The sequence below is a fragment of the Sinohyriopsis cumingii genome, chromosome 16 (genome assembly GCF_028554795.1).
Source record: "Sinohyriopsis cumingii isolate HCF-2022 chromosome 16, ASM2855479v2, whole genome shotgun sequence".
Classification (NCBI taxonomy): Eukaryota; Metazoa; Mollusca; class Bivalvia; order Unionida; family Unionidae; genus Sinohyriopsis; species Sinohyriopsis cumingii.
This window is the reverse complement of record NC_142976.1, coordinates 63,426,695-63,437,634: the sequence shown is the minus strand read 5'-3', so window position 1 is coordinate 63,437,634 and position 10,940 is coordinate 63,426,695.

Sequence of the window (10,940 nt, the reverse complement as noted above, 5' to 3'; positions counted from 1 at the left end):
TTAAATAGATCGATATTGTAGACTACATTTCTGTCAACTTTAGATTTATCTAAAGGTTGAGAGTTCCTGACTGGTCGAGTGGTCTAAAGCGCTCACCGTTACGGATCACTGCCATCTCACCTCTGTCTGCGTGGGTTCGAGTCTCAGGTTCGGCCAGTATGGGTATGTGAGAAAGCTTGCCAGTAGCTTCTCGTGGGTCGGTGGTCCTTTTGTGGGTTTCCCGGGTTCTTCCTCCACCATTTATACCGGCCGCCATGTATATCCTATCTTATGCTGAAAAATGGCGTTAAGCCATACAACAACAACAACAACAACTAAGGATGATGCATGCGTATTAGCTCAGGGGTACTCAGAAAGATATTAACACTGATTCGAGTGTTTACCTGCATTCCCTTGTGCTGGGTCTAATTTGGCAACACAATAACTCCTCCTTCACCACACAACACCTACAATCGGAACGTCCATATATGATGTGTCATCACTAATCGCTGCGCAGGCAATCTGTTAAAGCTATCATAACCCACTGATTTCTTCAGTTTATTCATTATAAAGTTACAAGAATAACATTCAAAATTAGACGTGCAGGTATTTCATTGAATATTGAAATACCAAGTGGGTTTTTAATTTTTTTTGAACGCCTGTCATTTTATAAAAAATATGTTCTCCACACATCTAGTCTCGTCCGCCAAACTCTTACCAGTTTGGGAAGTATAATTACTATTACCCGGAGTCTTTTTCAAAGAGTCGAAGATATTCGACTGGCATTGGAAAGAGACGAGGAAATTTCGAATACAGCACAATATTTACATCTTTCCAATAGATTGAACTCCATAGGTTTATATTTTGCATAGGGTTAGATCTGTAAAGAAAGGGAATAATTTCTTGACTGGTTATCCTTTCTAATTAAAAAATCTTGTATATCTTTGATATTGCTCAGAAAACTTTATTTTGGTGTAGGATTGATGTATATAATGTGGGTTATAGAGTATACAGCCTGGCCTTACTTTTTTCAGATGTGCACCTATTAAAAAACTGTTCTATCTTCCTGCTCATTATCATTTCCTGGATTTCACAGATAAATTGTTATAAAATGGAGCCGATAAATATTTTAACATATTTTGTAATTCTTTTATTGCACTTTCAGCAAAATTCGTTTTCCTTATTTTAATACCTGCTACAGATCATCTACTTTTGTCTAATTCAGGCTGATGTTTCGAGCACTTGGTTAGCTGTCTGCTTAGATCATTCACAATTTCCACAAGTACATTTTTTTCAAAGACATTTCAGCCACAGTACATGAAAATAGTATAGAGATATGAACATTCTTTCGATAGTGCATGTTGCAGTTACAAAAAAGAACTTCACCTTACACCTCTCACTCTCCGGGAAACACGTAATATATGTAGAGCGCACGATAGAGGCTAGTTTGGAAACTGCAAAGACTGATTACTTCACATCATCGCTGTGCATCATGGGAAAAAAGTAGGGAGATTCTCTACACTCATTAAGATGGACGATGCTAGTTATTTGCAGTTGTCATCGAACTCCCTCCAATGTGCATTATATGTGCATTAGCTACCCTTCCATGCGATGCAAATGACAATTGTGTTCTGTACACTCTGTACACTCGTGATTTAATATTCATCGAAATTAAGTCTCTTCCAGAAAACCGCTCTGGAATAGTGGTTAGAGCGTCCGCCTCAGATGCGGGAGGTCGTGGGTTCGATCCCCAGCCGAGTCATACCAAAGACTTACAAAAATGGTACTAACAGCTGCCTCGCTTGGCGCTCAGCATTAAGAGGTTAGTGTTAGGACTGGTTGGCCTGGTGTCAGGATAATGTGACTGGGTGGGACATGATGCTGCACATCTGTGGCATGATGCCCCAGTGCTGTACATCACTATAAACTGCCATACTGCAGACATCGTAGCGATATGACTGAAAAATTGTTAAAGCTACGTTAAAAATCCAAATCACACACACACACTCTCTCTTCCAGAAAATAATATGTATCCTTCTAATTACCAGTTAAACGCTAATATTGTTCGTTTTCAAGGATTCACGTGCTGGTTTGTTGCTTTCATTCCAATTACACGCACCAGCGTTTACATTTGGCCAAAAGTAGCTTTACTTTTCTGGACACAAGAACTTTGTTATAATTGACTTTACAGTTATGTAATTAGTACCAAGTTCATTACTTTTCGTGATGCATTGAAGGGTCGTTGTTGCATGTCGGGTATTCTAGGAGAAATTCAATAAAATATATAAACAGTGACATCTTGCCTGCAAAATCAGAGTATACATAGAACAGGCAAAACCTCGGAGAAGGGAGTAAGTCAAAATGTGTAAATGCTAAGACTGGTCTGGGCGCATCATTGTACAGTAGAAGACTTTACGTACACCAAGAAAATGTTTTCTGCCACTTTTACTTCGTTTGTTTTTCATTATTATCTGGGACGGAGATCTACCGACCAGCGGCTAATTGAGTGGTGGATAGTCTGCGCGCACGTGTCAGCAGTTTGACGGTACATAGACTGATAAAATCCAAGTCAGGTTGGCAGTCTTCAAAGTAGAGAGTTCAGTCAAGAGAACAAAATAAATGTGTGTTACAAAGGTGAGAAAATGTTTCTTTTTTAAATAATGAGACCACCGCTTCCTGGGTGGAAGTATTGAATACGTAGATCAATCAAAAGGGAACTCATGAAGGTGGATACGTGGGATCAATAACTAGTTGATCTCATAAACCCGATGTTCATCCGCAACAGTTGACATTTGTTGATAATAATAATAATACTAATAATATTCGTAATAATATTTCAAAACTAGCAAAGCAAACTTAAGCTATATGGGTTTTCTAGACGTATTGTCAATCTGAAATGTATTATGTTTTGTTTTCCTCATATCATTCCTCCTAGTACGTCTACCAATCGAAACTGTCTGTTCAATTTGGCGCGTGCTTTCAAACTTGTCAGTACAATTTTATGAACAGTTGTTGTCGAATCTAGATAAAAAAATGCAGCCTGTCTGTGGTAATTTAACTACGTTGTCAATGAAGTTAATTACACATGTGGATAATATGTCTACAAAGAGTTTAAATAGACAACGTGGTAAATTTTAGAATGTGGGAAAAATTGTCGCTAGAATTTTCCCTGATCAGCTTCAACCTTTAAGGGAATCAATGGAATTATGTGAATTTTTGCTGTAGCTAAATTACGCGCCTCCTTAACAAAACTAAAAATGTATTTCTCCAACTGAGGTTCATAAATATCTTTCTTCTGCTGTTGGTTATGAAAATGTGAGTATTTCACTTGAATTTAAGTAGGCATCAACAACTAAGTCCTGATAGCTTTCAAAAGTAATTCCTGATACCAATGTCGACTTTGGAATTATTACTTGCTTGATGGCAGAGTGAAAATTTAATTTAGTTTTATTGATTTCAGTTATGCTCAGAAGAACGGAGTTATAAGTTCTTATAACAAATTACTGACTTACATTGTTCATGGCAGTTCGGAGATGTCTTGCAACGCTATATTTGGGCCTTATTACCTTCAGCAAGGACATTTAATTACATTGCACGGTATATACCTTTTCATTCAATTAGTGTCCATTTTTATATTGACTAATCAATTCATAGATGTAGCCATTGTGATCTTTTCACCGCTTGCTACAGGGGTTGGGGTTGGAAAATACGGAAGAACTGGAAGTGCCTGTTCCAATGAATGTAAGTATGGAGATGAGGTGCATACTTTTGTAAGTGAGCTACGATTTTCATGAAACGCTACAGTACAATTTTCTGGGACACTTATATGAAAAAGGCAGATCTATGATAATAGTGTACAAATATTGTATTACACGTATCATAGACATTGTGCTAAATGTCCACTTTATCTTTAGAATATCTGACGAAAGCAAATATGTACATCGGGAAGTGAAAATCTTTCCATAATAAAACATTGCTCTGGAACCCTGGATTGAAAGTCACAATGCTATCGTTTATCATAAATTTCACCAGTCTTTCAATCTAACTAAAGTTTGGAAAGAAGGAAATGGTTCGTTAATAAAGGTATCTTGCACAAAGGGTGCTTTGAAATAATCAAGATTTTAGGTTTAAACAGTGTTCAGTTATTTAGTTTAGAATTAAGAGGTGTCACCCTTAATTCACTTAACGGAGTCGCATGTAATTTCGATTTTTTTTTCTGGAGTGCTCTAAAAGTATTCCGTTAACGACTAATCAAATAACAACAACATTAGCAAGTGGCGCACAAATTGATTCAAGAGAGAATGAAGAGAGGTAGGCCCTCTTTTCTGAGTGGATCTTTTAAAAAAGCCTGCATTATATAAAAATATGACTGGTGAATACTGATGATCAGCTTAGGCGCTGGAATATCCACATAAAGGCGAACTTGGGCTGAAGGCAATCCGACATTTCGTGGTGTTAGCTTCATATGCTTACAACGCTTACGTTATCCTAATTGTGTTCCAGCATTCGACTGAAATACGTTCACCCAAGAATGTCGTGATCAACATCGGATTAATTCGTACACTTGAAAAATGGCAGCGTTTCTCATTTCGATGTAGAAATTACATGGCTCATATGTGATGAAATGTCGATATTACCTGGTTTTAATGGAACCCAACGATGTTTATGAATAATATCTTTCAAGATTCATTATTATTCAGATCATTTGGCATACATGACTTTTTTGGCACGTAACTACAGCATTAGAGCTTTACACGAATTCCTTATAAGTCAGTCCATAGCTCCATATCAAAAGATTGCTCTGGAACACCGACCTTCATTTTAAGTAGTGTAACTATTTTTAGAATTGAAAATTTCATACGTGGCATATCAATAAAATAAGACTGAGACGTTTACATGTGTAAACGGCTTACTTTACTGCTCGTGAAGGTTTACAAAATCTGGAAATGTGTAAACGATCAAGCATCTGACGGTCACTGACGCAAACAGTTACATTTTTCCACAATTTTGCTAAGACCACTGATTATTATGATTTTTCTGTTGATTCATTCCTTAAAGATAAGTGTGGTTTTTTTGTATCGAATGTGGTATCGCTAGGACAGAGCCGATGTTTACAAAAAAATGTTTTACTGCATATTAGACATCGTTCATTTACTGATCTGGCTCTCCCCCCCCACCCCCCAAAAAATCCCCAACCTTTTAAAAGTGAAGTATTTACCTTATCTATGAACAGAACATTTGTCGAGTAAAATTATGTTTGAAAACAAAGACAATTGAAAGTTTTAAGACACTGCTGCTTTGATTCATCGCAGATCATACAGTTTTATGTCTGTGTCTCGGCAATACATCCGGTTTCATTATCGATTTAGATATCAACAGCAGTGCGAAACAGTATCACGACTTTCCTTAAAATGTTTTAAGTAAATTTCAGATATATTCAACAAAGATTATTATTATTATTATTATTATTATTATTATTATCCCTAGGCCTTAGCAGTGGATATTGTAACACCACCACCACCACCACCAGCAGACACCCAGTTTGTCCGTCTCTTATGATATCTCCAAAACCCGCAGGGTGGATATTTACGAAACTTGTAGCTATTTTGCCATTTGGTTACCACCTGCAAGAGCGGGTTATCATTGGCACCCACCCTTGATATTCTTGGTGGATGGTCAAAGTTCAGATGTAGAAAGATTTCTTTATGATACCATTTTTAAATATTTTATAATCGAATTACACACACACATCCATATATATATATATATATATATATATATATATATATATATATATATATATATATATATATATATATATATATATCATACATACATACATACATTCCAGAAAGACGCATGATATCCTTGATCCTTGTTTCAAGGTAGGAATGAGTATCTGCAAGAAAGGATGTGGCTTGAATATGCAATTTGATATAGCATAGGCTCCATTCGTGAGTTTCTCAAGTTATGTATTTCTGTTCCATTCCAACTTTTCTTTTTCGTCGTTTAAAACAGTTAAAATTCTTTGTGATGACCTAATCTGCTTTTGTTTTGTATTAATTAATCACAAAGACTAATATATGATCCAATGTGGACATCCGCCCGTGCATGTATGTGCGCACGCGTGTGTAATGTAATTCAGCTTTTCTCACAACACCTGATGTGTCTTAGAATTCTTTTCCTGCTCCATCCTTATCTAAACTCTAAGTGGGATAATGCTACAGTAGAAACGGAATGGCATCCACTGCCAGGCAATGCTTCAGAAAGTCGCATGGACAGCGCCTCCTTGAACTTCTAAAAGTAAAGTCCGTTCCCGGTGATTGATCATCCGGTTAGACCATTTTTTATATTCAAATCAAGTCCATCATGCCTCAAGTTTGAAGTATTCATCATAAATTGAGTGGCATTAAGCACTGATGCAAGCACCACCGCACACACGTACGCATAGAGAGAAACCCGCACATGTCAGTAAAACCACGAAGCAAAAGCCATTTACTTAACCAGAGAAGAGGGACCTGTAGGCGATTTGGAGGAAGCGTCTCGAATCAGAAGACTGCCTGCACCCCATTCCCTTCAACTCCATTTTTACGCCATCTATCGTGCCATCATATATTTCGCCTTGATCGTCTACTTCATCTACTGTATACATCACATCACTTTACCTTATTTACCAGTAACCGGAAACTACCATGTACGTCCCAGGGGAGTGAATGTGTACGATCGTGTAATCGGCTATTTATGTCATTTATGGTGTTTCATCGTTCAAAATAGCCTTTGATAAACCTTATGAAAATTTACAATAATTCTGAAGGCACTATGACGTTATGTAAGTACATTAGAATGCGTTGTCTGCTTTACAGCGTTTTCCATAAAATTTATGAGAATATAGATAAATAAGCATTCCCTAACTCATGCTAATTTCCTGTTGAAGATAATTTAGGAGACTAAAATCAAAGGTACGAGATTTTAGAATTGTAATTTCATTATTTTAAATCTTTACTAAATGAATCAGGTGGTTCCTGGTTCTTTCTGCGAAGACCACTGTAATAAATAGATGAAGACGCAGTCCGCGTACGATAGAGCAGAAATATCAATGACGGAATCTCGTAGAATGGATTTTTGTCTGCGATATTATAAAATTAAACAATAAATCAGAAATTGTATCTTGCAACTATATCAAACATGATTTTTTAAGGCTCATGTAATGATTATTTTTACTTGGTTGATAAATTTTCTAGAAAGTGCAGTTAAGGCTGAGTTTCATTTAATGGGATATGCTTTTAAACTGTTTCAGGAAGTGTTGATATTAATTTACGTTTTCAAATTAACGCTTTCGTGATAACAAGATCTGAAGTTACTATACCATTTAACTTGATGACGTCTTATTTTTCCCAGAAACACTGGAAGGATATACATCAACCGTGTTTAACTTAACTTAATCTGTAGCGCGGGAAAACATGACCACTACTGTACAGATATGCAAGTAACCTTATAAAACACATACATTACATTGTCGTGAGTTTTAATTTATATCGTGAGTTATCACTTATAATGTTAGTGTCACAAGTATATTCTGAATCGCACAGGTGTGTTTCCTAATGGCGAGTATAGCAGCTGATAACAGAATGAACAAGGTATTCCAAGATTTAATTTGGCAGACGATGACACCGATTTTAATAGAAGAACGGTCGGTGTTGAAGATCTGCAGTACCCAACTTAACCTGCATTAATTCTGTTTTTCTCATTCAGATTTGCTGACAGCTTAAATTAACCTCACTGGACGTTGGAAAACCGGACAAATGGAACATCGACTCTTTCCCAATGTTCGTACATCATTTGGGTGCTTAAAAACGTAAGTGCAACATTTGCCATTTCTGTTAAAAGTGTGGCTTTTACCAGACGACGGGAGGCCCCGAGTGGCCGAGTGGTCTAAAGCGCTCTCCGTCACGGATCACTGCCATCTCATCTCTGTCTGCGTGGGTTCGAGTCTTGGATTCGACCAATGTGGGTATGTGAGAAAGCTTGCCAGTAGCTTCTCGTGGGTCGGTGGTTCTTCCCGGGGTTTTCCCGGGTTCTTCCTCCGCCATTAATACTGGCCGCCATACATAGCCTATCGTATGCTGAAAAATGGCGTTAAACCCTACAACAACAACAACCAGACGACGGTCTACGTAGTGCAGATTCCTATACAAATCGGCCCCAAATTTACAAAGGCAATGTGGGTAGTTTTCTCCAAAAAGTTATAGATATGATCGGTATTTGTGTTTAATGTGCAAAAACTGTATTGATATAGGGGTGAGCTACTGAAAAAATAACATCGTGCAACTTTCACCCACAATCCCTTGCAAAAGATACCCACAATGACTTACAAAAATTGCCGATTTGGTCAGGAGTTTTAGCGTGTACTGTGTTCAGATTGCAAACTATTTGTCTCTCTGAAACTGAAATTGATTGACCTGTTCAGAATGACTGATTTCTCATGTTGTCATGGTTTGTAGGTTATTTTTAAATTTGGTGAAGTATTTTTTTCTAAAGCCTTTTAACAAGATACTTCCCAGTAGTCGTCGCCTCTTGAGAGCGCAATGACACGATCCCACATTTCCAAACACACAGGGGAATCAAGTTACGAAAATGAAATGACAATGAAATTGGGTTCAGAGGATCTGTATTTTATAAGAAATTAATAAAGATCTTGGAATACTTATGAGAAAGCAGCTATTCAACCTTATTTTAATCACTCACCGTGAATTCGTGTATGTTTGATATCCATTTCTAATATTAGATATCCCTAATCCAATATATGCTGTATCTTTACGCCATCTTTAGTTTGTAAAGAAATTGGGGGTTGTAAGTTAATCTTTAAAAACGCCTCTTTGTGACGTCATGATTCGACGTCACAAAGCATATGACGGTACCAAACCAAAATGCTTCCAACAAGGCGTTCTAAAGAAACACTGCCTGTACGGGTTACCCCTTTTGAGTTATCTACATGTTTGTTCGGTGCATTTTACCACCCCAACCCCCTAAAAGGACTAATAATAATTATATTAGACTGCATAAACAAGCAGTTAGAACTTGATGCTTTTGACAACTACTTTAATTTTAAGTCTTTAACAAAAAGCATCTCTGCAAGGTTTTTGCGCCAAAAAGTACGTTATGGGCAATGTGAAAACATGCCAGATGGCTTTGAAATTAAAATACACGAAATGAAAATAATATCAAGATAAACACCCATAATATTTGCTTTCCGATATTAAGTGTATGTTCTTTGTATAAGACTTCATGCACATTTGAATTTGCAATCGTATATCAATGAATGAAAGTGATGGCAGACAAAGACTCATCTAGAATTTAAGTTGACATAGAACATATAGGAAAATTAATTCTAAATTGTTTTTGTTTCCGTCTAATTTACTGACCTTGTCTCACAGGGCACTGAATTTTTTTTTTTATACACGGGGAAGCTGAAGTATAGCGCTTGTAGTTTCATACTGTTTCTTTTTACTACATCCTTTATCAGAATAATAAACTAACCCGTAACATACAGAGTTTGTATAAAATGCGCACAGTCTGACACCTGCGTTAGCAATACCAAATGTGCATTTTGTGTTTTGTGAGCGTTGTAGCTCAGGTGTATCATGGATTTTAAAGCAAAGTCGTTATTTGCAATCCACACAAAGGCAATTCGTCTTTGTTCCACGACTTAAAAGTCTCATACTAAAATCCGTAAGAATCAAGAAGACGAAGAAGATTCTTGTTTTTCATTGCTATGGCCTCAGGTTAAAAATAATCATAGCGAAATAAGATATCCTATAGTAACGGTCGCTCCAGACATAGACTTCGTCCCCGACAATCGTTTGTCTTGAGTTCCCCAGCACTCCAATATTCAGAAAAAGAGCCTAAATATCAAGTAGTGTATCACTGTATGTTTAATTAACAGGGATTCATATACTTCGTATCGATATACTGGCTATTTTGTTTTATACAAAATAATTCTCCCTCGTTAACACTATCCGTAAACTAAATCAAGTGCATTGTATTCATTTTCTTTTTCCAAATATCAGTTTGTAAATTATGGAGATCGAGATCGAGATCGAGGTTGTGTGCGCGCGCGCGAGAGAGAGAGAGAGAGAGAGAGTACCTGAGTTGAAGAGTTGTAAATGATCAATTGATCGATCCATCGAGAGAGAGAGAGAGAGAGAGAGAGAGAGAGAGAGAGAGAGAGAGAGAGAGTTGTTGTTGTTGTAGAGTTTAACGCCATTTTTCAGCACACGATAGGCTATGCATAGCGGCCAATATTAATGGTGGAGGAAGAACCCGGGAAAACCCCAGGAAAGAAACACCGACCCACGAGAAGTTACTGGAAAGCTATTTCACATACCTTCATTGGCCGAATCTGAGACTCGAATCCACTCAGACAAAAGTGAGATGGCAGTGATCCGTAACGGAGAGCGCTTTAGACCACTCGGCCACTCGGGGCCCCATTGAGAGAGAGAGAGAGAGAGAGAGAGAGAGAGAGAGAGAGAGAGAGATGGGAAGGAGGAGAGAGCACGTAAGTTAAAACGTTATGTGGATACAGCGTCATAAGCTTTCCTTTTATTACTGCGATCGTTGGCGATCTACTTACCTGAATGTGTGTTAAGTACGCTCTTCGACATTCTTGGCGAAACGCATTTTCTTCTTACAACCAACCACGAAACTCTGATCACCATGAAAGATTCTTACATCATCGTTACCTCTGATCTGTCAGACAATTTTATATTAGCTCGTTCACAGTTTTCTTTGCGTGACACAAATCTTATTACTCAGTTTTTAAGGCAGCCCAGAGAAGAAATACGACAAATAATGTAAGAATCTTCCAAGGTGTTCCGAGTGGCTACCATGACCATTGCAAGAAGTCCTGGCATGGAGTCTACGTAGAAACACCCAAAGCACCAGTCATGCAAGAATTATCCAAG